We start from the raw sequence: 20,769 nt of genomic DNA, 5'->3' as shown, positions 1-20,769 counted from the left end.
ATGAGCTCCATACTTTTTACTCTGTTTTTCAACCTTATCATAATCTGGCTATACTGCTGTAAGTACAATGCATTGTAAATAGATGCATACTGTAAAAATGTTGTACTGATAAGATGTAAAAAATGTTGAACTGTCTATACCGTTATACACAGTCAATCAATTCATTATTCATTATGTATATCGGTACTATCGCTACTCCTGCAGTCTATATTTGTTTACTTTCTCTGTGTATTAATGCAGAGCTTTTCTCCTGCAGGCCTAAGCTGAAAAAAGACAACTTTACCAGTCAGACTTTCCTGGTAAACAAATGTAAAATAAAATAAATAAATAAAATATAACTGTAGTCCAGCCAAAGGAATGATATAGGGAAAGGAATATGACCTGAGGCAATAGGAGCTAGAACTTTACCTGCATGATGCTATAAGAGATGGAGGTTATGACATAGGAGCACAGAATCACATTATGGAGTCTAAGTGTTTCATTCTGAACAGCATGACAGTGGAGAAAGAAGGTAATAACTACTCCCTGAATCTACAGAAGTTGGTTTTCATTAGAGAATGCCATGGATTTATTAATGAACTAGTAGAAAGGGTGGTAAAGCTTGAATTTACCCAGGCAATCATAATAGCATGGGGCATGCGGAAAAACTGTAAGGGCTGGTTATGATTACCTTTTCTAAGGGAACTGTTTCTTATTTACATTGTGCTTTCAGTACTACATCATCAGGTGTTCATTTAATTTTTAATATGGGGTATGCCATCTACAAGAACTATTTGTCAACTTGTCTTTCTAGGAAGTAAGTAACTACTTCTGATGCATTTAACATGGGAATACAGTTGTCTATACAATAACTTATGTACTGAAGCATTGCAATTCAGCCTTTCATGATGCCATAGCATGGATTTCCAGTACTGAAAAAAATATTTATGGGGATGTCTTTAACACAAAATAAGATGCAAAAACAACATACTTTTTACATCAAAAACGGTATAATTTGAATTTGTATATAGTACAGAGTGTTATGAGTGAGTTGTCATTCATAACCTGCTTATGTGTTCGAGACATGGATGAAATTCGCTTCATAGGTGAATCTTGGCATCCATGTTTAGAACACATAATTAAAGGTTAATTCTTTGTGGTACATGGAGCTTACACCCCTTCTAGAACTCTGCGGACTCAGAACAACATCTCTTTCGATATACAAGCCAAAGATTAACATTGACAAGAACTTCTACAGTTACTCCCCAGATAACAACTGGAACAAACTTCCATTGCACAACCGTAATATCAAGCCTAAACCCAAGTTCAAAAATGTAGTAAAAAGTCACATAAGCAACGCCAATGTAACTATCACCCCTGATTGACCTGATCTTCCCTCCCAACTTGTCCCCCCTCTCTGTACTTCCATGAAACCTGACTTACTTTCTTTACTACTTTATTTATGTATAATATTCCTTCTTCATACAGCCTCTCCACCACCCACCTACTTATTTTTACTATTATATATTAATTCTTGAGCTTTTTTCTTGTTTCTGATAAATACAAAGTGATCAGTGTAAATATTCTAATTGTATCCTCTGTACCCTGTGACTGTACTAGATGTCCTATGCTAACATGTAAAACTAAAACTTCTCATGTAAAACTAAGATTAATATTTTCTGATCAGCAATTCTTGTTTAAAGAACCATGTACTGTGTTACTATGTACTATGTTAAACTAAGAATTATGGTTTCTGATAGAAAACCTTTGTTTAAAGAACTATGTATTATGCTACTTTAGTTAAATTGTCAGGTCTCTATTTTCTTTTTTGTGGAGCTTTTCTCCCCTGGTCTCCACTGAAAAAGGACTCCAACCCAATTGGACCAACCCGGTCAACAAATGTAAAATAAATAAATAATAAATGGTATTTATTTAGGTTTCAGGCGTTTTGTCCTTCGGAAAAATCAGGTGCACACACATCCTGTTGCTCTAGTTACTTTATCAATTTTAAACAGGAAGTCAGGGACATGTTAATAATGGGCAGCAGGGAGAAACAAATATTTCATTCAGCTGCTGTTGTTTACTCATCAGTACTGTCACCTTTTACTGTCTAGCCCAGTATGCGACCTTAATAACTTTAGCAGACGAGTGCTAAATATTTGTTAAGGTAGGGTCTCACTTGACTCTAGCACTTAAATGGTTTGTTTTTTTCTGAATATCAGAGAGTAATCAACACACTCCATGCACTACAAAGATATCCAAATCCAAAGGGTCATTACTTATATTTACTTTAGAACATGACCAATATACTTTAAGTGAAGCTGTTAAAAAAGAGATTGTGGCAAGTTGCTCTTCATTTTATTAGAACGAATAGCTGCATTTCACATAATTTCATTTTCTTCTTTTTTTCTGAAATGGATAGCAGGGAGTTTGACAAAAATCAAGAGAAGAAATTGAAAACAGTAAAAGCTAGCATAGGTGAATCACCAAAGTAATCATCAAAGAAGTCTCAGAAATGTAACTCTACCCATTTTGATTCCATTACTTAGAAGGGAACTAATATTCAAATGACTCCTAAAAACAGGGGTATGGTACTGTTATCAAAAGCACTAAATATTATTGGTTTTGTAGCATGAAGAGATGAAGCTTTATGACCTATGTGACTAAGGGTAAACTAATAACAGTGACATCACAGGATGTGATGTCAGAGGAAGAAGAGGAATAATGAGATGCAAAGCCTACTTAACTCCCAGGAGAAGGTCTGGGACAAAGTTTGAGTGCACTGATTCTCACTGGGGCCAGGGACCACTGAGAACACTGTAGCCAGCTCAAGCGATGGTATGGGGGTATTACAAGAATATGGTCCTCTCAAGAGAAAGTATGTCCCCCTACAACTTACACAATGTCTGTTCCCATCCAAAACATCACTGTGCATGTTGTGGGAAAAATGGATAGGTTTAAATCCCTCCTCAAGCTTAGCAAGTAAGAGGCCAGCTGCAGTATGGTAACCCCTGTGTGTCTACTGCTCTCCCCTGTCATTGGACAGCCACAGGCTGAGTAGTCAAAATGCTCTACTATCTGGAAAGGTGAGACTCCTCAGGTCAAGGCACATATGTGGGATTTTCCTGAAAATGTGGTGGCCCTGCAGAAAAGGATGAAGTAATAGGTCAAACAAGAGTGTCTGATAGCAGTGATGGCTGCTTCTTCAAATCTTGACAGTAAGTATTACTTATCTTATAGTAAAATAAATAAATAAATACATACATTAGTGAATTTCACTTGTCTAAATGCAGTGTTGATAAAAGATAATAACTTAGTAGTTCTTTACCAAGTACCGGCATAATCATATTATATTGAAGGATTACAAGTAGCCTTATTCTGATGGTAAGATCTTTGCAAGATGTATATCTCAATATACTTCTTGAAAATATGATGAAACAGTAGAAACCATAGTTACTACCATTTTATATATGTGTGTGTGTGTGTGTGTGTGTGTGTGTGTGTGTGTGTGTGTGTGTGCAAATGTATATGTATATCTGTATGTGTGTGCGTGTGTGTGTGTGTGTGTGTGTGTGTGTGTGTGTGTGTGTGTGTGTGTGTGTGTGTGTGTGTGTGGATGTGATTGTGTGGATGTAAACATTTTTCTTAGAATGTTATTTTTTTATTAGTTTGCATCATAATGGTAAGTGGAGATGTTGATATAAGTCTGATTTTCTGAAGGAAAGGAATGATTAGGCTATAGTTTCCCAGCCAAGTGATTACAGGTATGGCTGACTGTAGAAAAAATAAGTGATACATAGCTTCAGACTGCAAAGCTTCTGATATATGCTCTAAATTGCCTAGCAACTAAACAAATTATTAGAAAATTGCATGTATTAATTATTTTACTGGAAACTAATTAAAACTGTTCAGCTTTACAGAATAGCTTGTTTCATATATCACCATCATGGGCATGTTTGCTTTGTGCAGTTTCAGCAACATGTTGTCGAAATGATATCACATAAGTTGTGTGCAAATATAAAAAGGTAATTAGCAGGCTACAAAGAGTTGTATTCAATGATGGTGTAAGAATTAACAAACTGGTTGTACCCATCAATAACATTAATGGCCTTTTTTGGTCTGAAAAGTACTTGAAAGGTGCTTTTAAGTTTTGGCCATTTCCAACTAATGTGAAATTGTGAAGATCAGTTAATAGCATTCGTACTAGACATCATCTTCACAGGTTCTCTGTCAGTCAGATTAGAAATCAATGTTTCTGCATTTTAACACACACTTAAGTCAATATCCATCACATTTTAATTGTTTATTGACTTTAGAATCATCAGAATTGCCACTTCAAGAAAAACGTATTTAGTCATTCCTTCAGTACATTCAAATGTAAGCAATGTTCATTCATCTAGCTAACAAGAGTACATAGTTATTACTGACCTGTCTCATTAAGACTATTATGGCCTACAGTCTTACACAGAAGGATATATAATTACATGTGGATAGTTCAAGAGGGATGTTAGCAAACACCGCCTGACTTAGAATTCATCAATACAGAATAATTCCTGGGTCATGTAGAATGCTTTATAAAATATTAATGCTTGACATGGAGGGCAAAATGCAACTGATATGCTTTAGCAGAACAAGATTAATTATATGGATATATTTATTGTTTAGTTAGACTGGATTATTTTGATTATGAGAACAGTGGAATAAAAAACAACAGAAAAATCATCTCGGGAAAAGTATTCTTTTGCTCCATATTTGTGAATGTTGTTTCATTTTTTAACGGGAGATAATCAGGCTAGACATACTTCTTTTTCAGCAGAGATTCAGGGGGAATGTTTTCCAATAAATCATTACAGCTTTGCTGAAATGACAATAGAATTACAAATTAATGACAACAAGTTAGAATACTGTAGACTTGCTTGTTAGTTCTTAGTCAAGACAAACAATTATTGCAGTGTTCATTTGTTTGGCTCCACCACTGGCGTGATATTAGAAGAATGAAGTGTCAAGATTACAGTTTTGTAGAGCATGATTGAATGCCTGTATTTTAGCAACTTTGTGGAGTGACCATTACAGGTTGTTTGAAAGCTTTTAACTGTAGATAGTAAATGCTACAATAACACAGTAGTAATACAACTTTGAAGTTTTTTTACGTAATAGTAGGTAATTTATCTAGCATAGCACTTGCTTAAAAATGTACTTTTAAAATTGCATATGCTAAATGCCATTCTTAAATTATTTGATAGAGTACCTGACCAATACAACAGCAACCAACTCATGCATTACTTTGAAATCAGCTTGAGACAGCAATTATAGGATGCTACAAATGCATGTAACACTTACATTTGTCATTCTTTTAAAATGAGCTTCAGACATCAACTCTGAACAAAGTACTCATTTTGCTGGAAACTGACATATAGGGGGTATTCAGAGATGTACAATGTTGTTCAGTACATTATAGGAGCTTTCAATGGCTGCTGTTGGTTTTCGGTGGTAAAAAGGTTCCAGAATGCAGTGCTATATCAGTCTCTATGAAGAAAAACCCATGATGTAACAGATACATTTCTACAAGAAAATATTAAGCCTAGACTATCAAAACAGCAAAATAGTACCCTAAATAAACAAATAACCTTAGCAGAAGTGGAAGAACAAGTTAAAAATCTGAAGGATAATAAAGCCCCAGGGTTAGATGGGATAGTCCCAGAAATATATAAAATTCTTCCAGAACACACAATAAAGTTATTATTAAACACATTCTCCATGGTTAAACAAGACTTAATTTTCCCTCCCTTGTGGAAGTACTCAATAATTTCCCCCATTCTGAAACAAGGTAAGGACCCCAACTATGTCTATCCTATAGACCCATATCATTGTTAAATATCGATTATAAAATTTTCATGTCTATCCTGGCCAAAAGATTAAAGAATATAGTACCCAATTTAATACACTTTGCTCAAACTGGCTTTATCTTACATAGAAAAGTGCATGACAATATTATTAAGCTAGTAGCTCTAATAGACTTTGCAAACAAAACCAAGAAACAATTAACTATTCTTAGTATGGTTATTGATAAGGCATTCAATTCCCTTAGTTGGTCATACTTACAAAAAATCTTTAAAGAATTTAACTTTACTTTGGATTTCACTAAAATGATATCAAATATTTATAATGATTCTAAAGCATTTGTAAAGATTGGTTCATGTCTATTGTCCTCAGTAAAAATTCATAAGGGAACTAGACAAGGTTGCCCTCTATCCCCATTAATTTTCACTTTATCAGTGGAACTTTTGCGTCATTTATTAGAAATAACCCAAATATCAAAGGATTTCAAGTTAATGAGGGATACTGTCCAAACGTTCATCTTTTTGCTGACGATATTCTACTAACATCCAGTGACATAGAAGGCTCTTTATAACATATTATGAATGCCATAACTCTATTTGGAAAAATATCAGAGCTCAATTTTAATCAAAATAAAACCAAAACACTTTTAATCAATAAGAAAATAAATAGCAATTTGCAAAAATGCAATACATTCAACTGGGAAAATGATAAGATAGATTATCTAGGAATAAGTATTAAGAATAAGTGGAATGAGACTATTAAATTTAACTTCACTAAACTGGTAGCTATAATCAGTGACTTGACTAAAAAGTGGAACAAAATGTTTTTCACCATGGAAGACAGACTTGCAGTAATAAAAATGATTATTTTGCCCAAGATTTTATTTTACATACAATCATTGATTTTACCTCATGCTAAGAATTTTTTTAAACAAATAGATTCCCTATTACTAACTTTTCTATGGTTCCCAAAGAAACCAAGAATAGCCTATAAATGGCATGCTAGAGCCTAGGACAGTAAAGGGATTGGCTTTCCCAACATAGAATTATATTCCAAATCTGTTATTATTGACATAATAATAACTGGATTTCATCCATATACACATCTAGCTGGAAACAACTACATGAAACACATATAACGTCCTCTGAGAAATCAGAAACCCAGTTTAAGGAAAACTTTGGAATTAACAAAATATTTTGGATACTCCGTGAATATTGCTTGTATAAAAATAAATTTAGCCACTTCTCACATGGTATAAACCAAATATTTTATATTTTCAAAAATATAATCAACAATTATAGTCTAAAGAACACCTTGGTCATTACATTTCCCATAGCTTATACACCACATTGCCTAGACACCTTCAATATCAATAAGATGCGGAATCTTAAAGAGAATAATCTAAAGTTTTGGCACCAGTTTATAGACAATAAGAACATCCAACCAATTAACTTTCTCTTAGCCAGATATAATGTCTGTCAAGATAATTGGCTCTGTATTCAATCTTTAAGACAGTTTGTTGAAAATAAAGTGAGAATGTCAATAAATCTGGAAACTGATATTATACCAGGATTGATACAACTATTCATATGGTGTAGTTTGATGAGCATTGAACATAAATTAAGCATATCACCTGTATATAAAATCTTACAAGAAGATTTGATTACTTTTGACCAAGCTTTTTAGAATTACTCCATAAAGATTAATGGTGAACCTTTATCTAATGATAATAAGAAACAGTTATTAAATTCAATAAAAAACACTTCATCATCTTTATATTGGAGACTATATACCTGGAGATTTATTCATAGAAGCTTTTACACTCCATACAGAATAGACCTTATATCCAATGAAAGCAAATGCTGGAGGTGTGGTGATATTCTTGAAGCCAACTGGGTTCATATGTTCATCGAATGTAGAACTCTCACACAATACTGGAGTTATTTTAGACATTTTGCAAAAACCCTGTGGTCTGATAGCTGTCAGATTACTAGCTCTTTGATATTATTCAATGTCCCTACCCCAAGTGTAATTCCTCGACATCAGTTAGCTATTCTTTGGTTAATTCTAGCTATTGCTCGAAAAAATAATTACATTGAACTGGAAAAATAAGCAAGAGCTTATATTTACTGAGTTTATTTCAATAGCAAAATCTGTATGTAAAAAAGAAATGCAAACTATTTATCAGAGATCATCAAATGTAACACACAAAAGACTAGCTTGCCAAAAATTGGAGAGATTGTTAGATAAATATCAATTGCCTTTCTTGGATAAAACAAATGTTTATCATGGATGTTTGTATTTAGTGTAAATAGTTATTATGTTTTATATTGTTTATTTTTAATACTTTATGTTTATTAACAACATTTAATAAAAATGTTTTTGGGGGAAAAAAAGAAAGACCCACAGAAAATGCAGAAGTCTAAGGGCACATGTAAAGAAAATTAGTCATATGATTTTTCCCAGATCCTTTCAATGGGATTGGAATAGTGCACCTGAGTGATTCAAAGAAAAGCTTTTCCAAGATGTCTGAGGAGTAAAGTGATGGGAATGTACACCATATTTTAATGACAGGAGTGCAAATGTTAGAAACATAACAGATAAGCATTGTGAAGCTGTGTGTGCCTGCATGTGTGTGTGTGTGTGTGTGTGTGTGTGTGTGTGTGTGTGTGTGTGTGTGTGTGTGTGTGTGTGTGTGTGTGTGTGTGTGTGTGTGTGTGTGTGTGTGTGCATGCAAATGCTTGTTTGTAGGTGGCTGTGTAATAGTGTTACATGCATTGGTGGGGGAACGCTAACACAGTAACTTGTAATCCCACTGTGTTCAGTTCAGAGACTTGCTAATGAACCATTAATGATTTTTAATCTATGTCCCTGAATCACTATTTATTACTGTGGCATGACTAAAGATTGACTAAAGAAAATTTGACTTACTACTATTCCTTTTTGTAACTTTGATTTTACTTTTTTTTTCATAAAATTGTATAACTATATGGAACTTTTCTCCTTGGATCTCATTCACTGAAAATGGGCTTTTGCTCAGTTGGACCAATCCGGTTAACAAATGTCAAATAAATAAATAAATAAATAAAGCTCACCTGTAAATTATTAATAGAACCACATCAATACATTTTCTGAATATGTGCTATGTCCACTTCTGGTGTGAAGTCGAGAAGCAATGTTCTAAAAGCAGTGTGATGACTGGGGCATATATCACTTCCTGAATGCTGTGAGATATTTAAGCAATAACCGATAATGTGGTGTAGTATATTCAAGATTTACCCATGCTTGGTGTGGTTTAATCATGAGGGTAAAGCCCAAATGATTAAATAAAGTCAACCATGGGTAAATTTCAATATGCCACAACCACGGAGTTGGTTATTGCTATTATACAATGACATTATTTAAGAAAAAAATACTTGCGTTTCAGAAATAATGTCTTTGTATATTGCCTCCGTGCTGCCCTTCTGCATTTTTGTGGTATCCTGGGGCTTTTTCTGCTGTACTGTGCATGCATATGGGACTTGTGTTCCCATGCTTATGCAGTACATCAGTGCTGCGCAAAGGAAGCAATGGAGAAAGGAAGCTCTCCATTGCTTTTTGTTTTTTGTTTTTTTTTAATTGAAAACAACAACAAAAAAGGAAACCGGGAGACTTTTAACAAAAGATGACAGACAAAATAAAAGGATAATCAGGTAAGTTTCTATAGTTTTGCAGAACGTACCTGATTATCCTTTTATTTTTGTCTGCACCATCTCCCTCATTTGTTAAAAGTCTCCTGGTTTCTTTTTTTGTTTTCAATAAATAAAAAAAACAAAGAAAAGTAAAACACTTAGGAGATTTATTAATGGAAAAAAGTTGGCATATTCTTGAATTTACAACGGGCACACTGATTTGGCTGACCAATCAGTGTGCTGGTTTTTGAATATTAATGACCAGTCATTGTATAATTTGCAGTATACATGACATGACAGAACACACAACAACATGCAAGATAGAGTGTGCACAGAGCATATGCCAATCTCAATGTGCTAAGATTAAATTTTAGTAAATCATACAAGAAAGCCAAGTTTCAAAGAACAGATGTCATACTCAATGAAAAGCTTATAAGACTATGACCTGTGGCTTCCAAAAATGCTAAAAGGCACACCCAGGATGTCGATACCAGGACAAGCTCTGTGCACCATTGTGTCTGTGTAAATGTGTACAGACATATTTACTTCTCAAACAGCTATGAAGGCAGGGCATGATGAAGCAAAACTGAAGGAAAACTGTTGGAAAACAATGCATGCCAACAAAACCTAAGCATGTATGAATGAAAAAAGCACCACAAAGATAGTTTGGCATAATTTTCTAGTACCTCCCCCAAGATGTGCAGTAGCAAGGTCTGCCAAAATCCCACCTACCACTCAACACCTGGAGATGGATACAGATATTACAGAATATTCATGAATTAATCATTATGAATATTTATTGGGTATTTGGTACCTTAGCTCAGGGAAGTAAATATTGAGCTAAATAACAAAATACATTCATTTCTTAAAAGTAATGCTAAAGGAACAGCACTATAACTGGAACTTAAACAAAGCTCCCCAAGTACAGACTGCATACTACAAAAGTAAATCATGAATATTTATTAGGCATTGGGTGTGTTAGCTCAGGGAAATAAACATTGCTTTTTAAAGTCAGTTCTTAAAAGTAATTGTAAAGAAGTCAATTAATAAATACCTACACACACTACTTCTGAAGCAACAGCACTATAACTGTTTACTTACAACTGAAAGAAATGTATACCTGTAACAGCTTTGTCTATCGAATAAAACAACTTGCAGAACAGTAAAAAAATGTATAACAGCACTATAACTGTCAACTGACTTACTACAGAAATATACAATTGTTGTCCCTTATCTGAAGATGCATGAAAACTCCCTAACAAAATATGAGCAGAAAGGAGGCACTGAACGAGCATTCTTATAATGAACCCTGTTTAATAAATTACTAAAAAATGGACAAGAATATAAGGTGCATATTTTCTAATACCTAACACAATATTTCAGTAAGGTCAGGGTTAGAGTTTTCCCTTGTCTGCCAAGTGGTAAGACTAACCTGCGTTTCAATGGGTAGGATACATGCTTATAAGGTGTGAAATGCTACTTTATCTGGAAACATCCTGGAGAAAACAATGTGTGTTTAAAAGTGCACCTTCACTCCACCTTCTCTTAAAAAGATTCATTGCCCTAAGCCAAAGGGAATGTCTTAGAACTTACATTTAATACCTGCAGCATTTAATTCATTTAGCTCTGGAACCTATCAGTCTCAGGAACATTCACAAACCACATGTACAGGGGTGATTTCCATATGTGTTAATCAACAACCAATGTATGCATGATGTCACTGTCAAATTTGCATGGCAGTCAATCATGAATCATTAGATATGATATCATGGTCACTTGGCATGCCAATCACACAGGCCACATCCACTTCTGCCCAGTCTGACCGGGGGTGTAATAAAATATAATTACGCCGATAGTTTAGGGCTGGACACACTGAAATGTTATCAAACTATTCAAATTATTCACCAACATTATACTCAAAATAGGAGGGATTTAAAGAAGCCTACTATTTGGTAACAGCTAGTAATGTCCTTAAAATAATTTTTATCTATTGCACCTATAAACACACATGGCTTTATCCAGAAGACAACATCAAAGAAGTATTTGAAAGAAGAAGTATATTAAGAATACAAATGTTTGTCTGTAGATGGTTCAGAAATAGCAAAGGAATGAAAAAGAACAAGCGGTAAAGGTTTTAGAGAAAATATGTATGAAATGGAAAGAACAGTCAGACAATATCAATAAGAGATGATAAATGAGTAGGGCAAGGAAATAGAAAAGATAACAGAATGAGAAAGACACATGAGCTCTTCAGTGACAATGGTGATGTTATAGGAAACTTCCAGGAAACACTGGGCAGGAAAAAAGATAAATGTCAGAGACATAACAGAAATAGAATATAAGAGGTAGAAGAAATATGCAGGAAAACTTTATAAAAGGACTGTGACATCACTGATGAATAAAATTGTATGTTTTCTAATCTAGATCCAGATATCTTGGAAAGAAAGTCAAAAGGACCCCAAAACAATTTTTAATAACAAGGCTGCAGGAAAGAAAGGCGAGGAAAGGCAAGAATTCCAGGTGATTTGCTTAAAATCCTGCAAAATTATGGTGTAACACTGTTCCTACAGCATGTGAGTGACCATTGGATTAGAAAAGGCACAATTATATTCCAGTTTTAAAACAGGGTAAAGCTAAACAGCATTCAACATATTGGACAGTTTTACATTTTTTACATGTTAACAAAAGTAATGCCTAAGAACCTGTGAGAAAGGCTTCAGCATCATATAGACTGAGAGTTGTCAGAGAAGCAAGCTGCTTTTGAAAGAGGTAGAGGCACTAGAGGTCAAACAGTCAGTTTTGCTGGACAAAGGGGGAAGCACAGGTGTGCGAGTAAAAGCCGTTTAGTTTTGTTTTAACAATTCTAAAACCTTTTGTGTGTGGTGTGTGTGTGTGTGTGTGTGTGTGTGTGTGTGTGTGTGTGTGTGTGTGTGTGTGTGTGTGTGAGCCATAACAAGGTGGAATATTTTTTTAGAGAAATGTGGATACAGTCACTTTATTTGCCTCCTATGGAATCTATATACTGATTAAGAAGAAACAGTTAAACCAAATATGAAATAATTGATTGGTTCAAAACTGAGAAAGAGTGCAACAAGGTTTTGCATTGTCACCATACTAAATTTATGTGGCATTTGTATCATGCAAAGTACTTGAACAGATGCATCAAATGCTGGAATAAACATTTTGGGAGGAAATATTAACAATTTCAGATATACAAATAATCTTACACTGCTGGCTGAAAGCCAAGAAAATGTGAAGCACCTTGTGAAGAAATTGAAAATAGAAACTACAAGAATATGCTTGCTTCTCAACATAAAAAAATAAAAAAGCCATCTAGTCTTATCAGTTCTAAAAAGCCATCTAGTCCTATCATTTTTTGAAAACTAATCAGGAAGAAGTGGAAGCAGTGACAGATGTTATTTTCTTCAGTTCAAAGATTTTTGTAGATGGTAAATCTAGCCATGAAAGTAAAACATGCTTGCTTTTTTGAAGGTAATCTTTTTTAGGATAAATTATTAAAGAGTGACATATCATTATCAACAGTTGTATACATAGTTCAAGCTATGGTTTTCCCAGTAACAACATAAGTCTCTGGGAGTTGGACTAAAATAAGGGATGTGCTTCTGAAAAATATATTCTTTTGAACTGCGGTATTTTGGTAAAACTTATGAGAATTCCATGGACCACAGGAAGATCTGTTAAGTGAATATTTAAGGAAATAAATTCATACTGTACATCTGAATGTCTGATAGTAAAACTAAACCTTGAATACTTAAGTCATATAACATAAATACAGGATCACTGGAGAAGCTCTGATGTTGAGTAAAGTTGAAGGCAAGCAAAGAAGGTGGCACTAAATGCTCAGATGGATAGACAACATCAGGAAGTGATGTATATGAATTTATAAGAACTAAAGATGTGATAAACATGCATGCCTGGTGTGCTAATGGTGTTGCCGTCACAAAGAGGTAATATGCCACTAAATGCTGAAACAACAGCAGCACAAGCAACAAAACATTATGCCCTTCTTCTTAAATCCATCACCAGTCCAGCTTTTGTTCCTTTGTAATCAACTTGTTCTCAGCCTTTAGAAAAGAACCTTTACAGCCCAATCTAACAACACAACTTTATCCTCTGGAAATATCTCTGACGGTATGATTTAAATGATCAGTTCTGGGGCTTTCATTTTTTTCAGCCTTTTTGTTAACCACCTGCATGCTGATCTCAAACTTTGGAACCTTATTTTGCATGTAGATGTCTTTGTATTCTTTGAAGCTACCCCAAACCACAAAACATTTTTGAAGATCAATCAAATCATTCCAGATAAGCTTTCAGCCTATCTACAAAATGAGCAATTTACATTAAATACTTTGAAGACTACATTGATGTTCTTTGGCAATCCATAAAAACTTAGAGTTTTAACAAATCCTTACTGTACCTCTTGCCTGTAATAAAGAAAATATTGAGAGTGAGCCATCATTCACATATCTAGGCTTAAGTCCTGCTCTATCATTAAATGCGCAAGGTGACATGAATAACATAAAGACAAACAGAAATCTAGCCACCTTATTAGTTCTCTCCAGATGATAAGGCAGCAATAGCAAAATGTATCCTGCATCCACATTTTGAATATGGAGTATCCTCCTTTCTTATTCATAAAAAAAAAGTCGTTAACATATTTACAAACTATATGCAATCGACATATTATTTTTCAGTCCTCATGTGTAGAGTTCTACTACTTCACTCTAAAGTAAGTAACATTGTTTCCAGTGTAATAATGTGCAGATCTGCTATTACCTGTTTTCATTCCCTCTGTCATGAAATTTCATCCATATTTAAATCAAGACAAATTGAAACATGATTCAATATCAGCTTAGGTCGGATGCTAACAAGACAGCACTGCTCCATAGCTATAGAAGTGATATGGCTTTCACTGACCATAAATTGTTTTTTCTAGGCTAAAAGCTTTATAACAATATCCCAAATAACAGCAGAAGCTATCACTAAATTAAACAAATCAGAGAAATTGTTAAAGACCTTGCGGGGGGGGGGGGTCACTGCTGCTTTAAGTAACCATAACTAATATAAAATCTATAACAGAGCAACATTGTCCCATGCTCACGTCTCTATATTTTCTGTAAGTCTCAGTTTGAAGAATAAATCATCTCATTATGTACACAGTATTTACAGCACTGCAACACATCTCACTTGTGTTATTACCTAATTTTTAACATACCTTTAACCTGGTTTTATTTCTTTATATTTTATTATATTTATTCTTTGTGTACATATTGAATATTCCTTTGTACATATGCTGGGAATGATTGAAACTAATTTATATTAATGTACACATTACCTTCAGGACAGCCATACAAGTTTCTACTACCCAAATTAAGCTAGGAATCTGAAAGCACATTAAGTCAAATATTCATTTCCCCATCTCCCCTTGACAAAGGATCAGGACCACAATCATTTTTTAATGTGGATATTCATGTTAGATAGCAGGCAGAGGCTGCTGCCAAAAAGATATGGCAACACTGAAGGCTAATGTTCACATCCGCCATCCCCTCAACAAAGTATTGGGAATGCATCAGCACTGCCTTATTTTGTGTGCTGATCTATGCTGGAATGAAGGTAAGAACTGCTATCAAAAATCTCGCAGAAAATTAAAACTAAAGAGAGCACTAGAAAAATAAAAAAAGACGCCGGGAACATATATCTCTGCACACTTTATTAAATCATAGATTAAGTGCTTTCATCCGAATAAATGGACTTCATCAGAACACCATGTCACCAGAAATAAGGTCACTGATACCATTCTGAAGACCACATGATCCAGACGAAAATAATTAAACAATTAACAATTCTCAGCAGACTTTAGAAAAATTCATCACCCCCTACTATTTCACCATCTAGTTTTTTATATTTAGTAATATATTAAATCAGTCCACCTGTCTATTCTCCCCTCCTTAGTTCTTTACCTTATGTTATACTTAGTCAGTCACCCTGACAGGCATGAATGTATCTCAATGAATTTATATTAAATCAATCACCCTAGCAGAAGTAAATTAGTTTACGTGAAAAATAATTTAGTCAGTCATTCTGAAAGAAGCTAATTGGTAGTATCAACCCTACTCATATAACCCCCATTCACAGCTTTGATCAATTGTAAGGTAGAAGTTACTGAGAAGTGAACTACAGCTCATCCTGAAGTGAACATCTGCTCAGCACAATGTGATGTTTGTTGATGATTGTTGGTGTAGCATTTCCTTCCAGGGGAGAGGATTATGTCCATTTTGTGTCCTACCTCAAACAAATGCTAGGTTTCTCTAGCAAACTACCCACTCAACTACCAGCAACATTTCCTTCTTGGGAGATAATCATTCATTCTCTGTCCAGAATAAAGGTATAATTGACAGGCACAATTAGCTACTACACTAAGCACTGCTGTGAAAAAGTAAACACAAATGATTAAGTACCCATTCTTGTTGGTTAAGTTATTTGACTATAAGCTGGACACTCTTTTACAATAAGCTCATCTTAATTGAATGTAACAATTCTTTCCAGTTGGTTTTATAACCATCATTGTTTAAAAACTATTGCTGAGTTTTCGGAATTACATTTTTTTCTTTTCACTCTTATATTGCAGTTTATCTTTTGATTGATGTTCAAAGTGAAAAATAATTAATTTTACAATTTAGTGGAAAACTCTTCAAAAAATATTTTGTCATACTTAACTGTAGATGTATGTCTAGCCTGTTAATAATGAATACATTCAGTACTGTCTTCTGAATATTTATACCTATATTAGTGGTTGGGCAGCCACAGGTTGCCTTGAGTCTTAGATTGTACAAACATAAATAATCAGGGTCTGATTAGGAAATAAAAGGCTAATTTACTGTGGGAGGTAATGTGTAATCCATGTCAAAGTGAAGAACCTGTTACAAACTGCAGTTGCTATTTCATAATATAGGTGGATTTAAACATCATTTTTAGAGTTCTGAATTTGGAACTAGTTTGTTGAACTCAGTTTGTTTTCATATTGGACTGTGATATAATCTGGACTAAAGTGCTCTATTTGTGGATGTGTACTACATTTATGACTACAACAACATAATATAGCTATGACCTGGAAGCTTTTGTTTCTTCTTTTGTATATCTTACATGGTGAAGTTTTTACCCTCCTTTAAGTTAGGTCTTGATGGCTATGGTTATTAAGATTACCTGGCTAGTACCAATATAGGAATCTATTAAGAGTGTCGGATCTGGGGATCGATTATGTGAGCATAGTAATGGTCAGTGATTCAAGTTATTTTAAGACAGAGCAGTAAACAGTGGACCATCCCATTGAGTAACCACTGGTAGTGTGATCACCTCTAAATTTATGGCTTAATATCCATTAGTCAGGCAGTTCTTGAGAATGGTTGCCATCTTTTGATCATTGTCTAGGGATATGCAGCATTCTATAAGGTACTAGTGGATGCCCCACTCAACACCATTCAAATGCCCAATAAGCCATTATATCTAGGCATATAAAAGTTTGATAAATCCATCCATCCATCCATTCATCCATCCATCCACCCAGAACCCCTTTTCTCATTTTTGCACATGGGTTCAAGTAATTATATTGCAACAGTCCCATTATAAATACATGATTTACTATAGAACTTCACTCTGTGATATAGTCTAGGGTGCATGTGCTAAGGGCTAATGAAGTGAAAGTGCACAATTAATATCCTTGCCTGGGAATACCACTGCATGGCGTAATCTGAGTGCCAGTGCATACTTTATTTATCTCTCCATTTGTTTCCTTTTTCATTATGTTAATGTTTCCTCCCCCTCTCTTTTTGATTAAAAATCAAGAACAGATTCAATATTTATTTATTTTGTACACATGCTCCTGTTAGAGGGAAGGCATGAATCACTGTCAAAAAGCTCTAACAACATTAATAGTAATTAGGTTTTTTAATTCTTTTTATCCCCTCTGGGACTGGAAAACACTGACTCCCTGACTGGGAAGCTAAAGAATGGTTACACCCTAAATTCATGTGAACCACTACACAACACTACCCCTAAAAGGTTGGGACTCTGTTAGTAGACGTTATATAAAGCAAAGCACTGCTATCTTTGTACCCATTTCTTTAAATTGTGTAATACTTTTAGATGTTTCACTTTGCTGACCTTTGTACTTGTTTCCCCTACCAGTTTTGTTACTCGAATTTCTGTTTTCTCAGTTATCCTGACAGACACACATTCATTTTAATGAATTTATAGTATTTCAACCACCCTAACAAGAACAAATGCACCTTAATAAATTTACATCAAGTCTCTGACCTTGGCAAAACTGAATTTATTTTTCTGAAGTTAGAGTTAGTTAGTCCCCCTGGAAGAGGTGATCTAATTGGACATAACAACGCCATGTAAAATTAAACTCATTCACTATCTGGAGCAACTGTAAAGCAAAAATTAAAGGGAAGTTCTCCAGATCCCATACACACGTTGAAGGGAACCTCTGCTGAGGCTATCTTCACTAATGAAGGAAGCTGTAACTACTGATAATAGGAGTTACAAGGCAGTCAACTAGTGAGGTTATTTCCACCTGGCCAATACCCACCCTTAGGCCTTGCCTGTCTTTTCATTGCACGAGTACTTTACTTGTTTGTTACCCCTATTACCGACTTATTTTATGAATATTAAATTCTGTTATATGCTTTCTACTACTGCTATACCTTATCTGTGTTGTCCACATAGCCATCATGTTCCATACTGTTTATTAAATCCATTTGGTTCTATGAAAGATATGCAGATCTGAAAAGGCCCACAAGGTTTCCATAAGTTTTTATGGACTATGAGCAGAAAAAAGAATGATCATTTGTATATTACGACTAATAAGCACAAATGCATTATATTCTGGGATCTTTAATAGTGTTATCTATATAATATTGAATGTATGCATCACATAACAATATGGTTATGATGTCCTTTGACAACATCTGTGTTTGGAGCTGCCCTGGCATTTGCCTTGTGAATAGGCATCCACAAATGTATGTATGCTACACAATTATATTTGCAGAATATTTCATCAGGATAGGCATGTTTTTATACAATCTGCAATTTAGGCATGTTGTACTGGTCAGTTACATGTTATGCAGCTTTTATGGCTTGTTACCTAAGTGATGTGACTGTAGATGTGTAGTTGTGCTTTAGTAGTATGGTTGTGTTCTCCTTTGATATCCACAATAAGATTTGCATGTCATGTGTTATGTCACCAGGAATCGTGACTTATACATATAGTATATTGTAATATGTGCATAGATTTAAGCAATTGTGTCATGCTGTTGATACTGGCTATAATATAAGTTTGTAATGCTGCTCAACTGCAAGTGTTACACATACTGGGAATTGTCATGTGTGACCATGAATTACATATATGTATATTACTCATACAGTCTTCCATACACTACTGTCTACATTTGCATGTACTGCTGAGTAATGACTGACATTTCCTTTACAACATCTCTTGGTGAGTAAATACTTTAAACTCTGCAGAACTAAGTAGCACCCCCTCATCAGATTATGTATATCAATACTATTTGATCGTCAGACTTACACACAAATAATTATTTGATTGCCCATAATTTGTTGTTATAAAGTACTGATACTCACTGCATATAAAAGCATGACTTTTTCCGATGAGCAGCCCATATCAATGGCAGGATTATTTTAGCTCACATAAAAATGAGGTGCTCAGAGACACAGGAGGTGAACATAGGTAAAACTTTACTGGAAGAAAGGTGGATGCAATCTGGAGTAATGACATATAAGAAGACACAGCCTACAGAGTTAATTCCATGATTGGGCATGGCAAGTCAATAAGGTCCCGAATGTTGCAGTTGTTGCACTGATATGCTCTTGTGTTGCCAACCTTTGTGGCCAGACAGATGTAGGTGTGTCACCCCTGGTGGTGCCTCCTCACAGTCAAACCCATTTGATATGAAAGATTTCCTTGCCTCCTACTATCAGGAAACCAGACATCACAGAATCCTGAAGGAGACATTAAAATTGGTGTCCTCAGATTTACATCTATATAAATATGTGTGTAATATTCTGCTGACCACCCCAAGTACTGATAGCATGTTATGGATATGTTACTGATATGTCGTGTATTTCAGTTGCTGACCAGAGAAGGACATACATTGAATCCTCTGATGATGAGAGACAGGTAATGTGTTATCTGTGTTTATTTTGCATTTATGGTATTCATATCCTGCTGTTCATGTTGACATATATTTAATTATAGGCTCTCCACACACTGTGAGATTGGCTGCCCAACCAGCTTGTAGGTATGCTGCTAAAATCTTGTAATTTTCACATTTCGTATTGCAATAATGTGTGCTGTAGTAGTATATAGGTTATAATACATAGTCAAGTTTAATTGTGGTATTATAGTCTTGTTACCTCCATTACAATTTATCCACATTCTCCATTCTCCTGTGTCTCTTCTACAGACCTTGATACAAGGAGTTATGTGTTAGGGGGAGAGGACAAGGCCCACGACAAGCAGAACTCAGTGGCTGGTGGACATGTTCTTAGCCTTGCACTGGACAGTCCATCTTGCCAGGATATGGTCTTAAGACCAAAGTCCAGTGCATCTGAATATGACAGTGAAAGTCTCACTTCAGTTGAGGAAGGATTGGAAAACCTTGGCAACATATCCTATCAGCACTCAGATGCTGGTGACATGTCTCCACTATGTACATCTGATGTGCTCAGAAGTGCACATTGTCATGTTATAAATTTGTGTGGATGTCCCTCCCATTTTTAATTTCTCCATATCTTTTGGGTTTCTAATACCATGATGGGAATGAACCTCATTCCTAAGTCAAAGTGTGATTAAAGTTCATGAAATAAGTATTGTTTATATCTTTGATATCAGCCACTAGTGCTCTTCGCAGCACCCACAATGTGCCCAGTAAATACTCCTTCTTCAGTTCGTATGGACTTACATGTATTGGTAACATATCCAAATACAATTGTAAATTATTTTTATAACACTTGCTGCTCCTACTAATATTGGAACTGTCTGAGTATCTTTCCTCCACATTGCTCTCATTTCTGCCTGCAAATCCTGATATTTTATGACTCTGTGTCTCTCTGTACTCAAGACACTGTCATCACTGGGTATGGCGATTTCAATGAGCAATGTTACTTTTGTCTTCTTTTCATGGATCACTATATCCCATTTTCTAACATCTATCTTATGAACTGTTGGTAATGG

Source organism: Protopterus annectens, chromosome 1.part0 (genome assembly GCF_019279795.1).
Source record: "Protopterus annectens isolate FY-2018-M chromosome 1.part0, PAN1.0, whole genome shotgun sequence".
NCBI lineage: Eukaryota > Metazoa > Chordata > Ceratodontiformes > Protopteridae > Protopterus > Protopterus annectens.
This window is presented reverse-complemented; position numbering follows the sequence as displayed.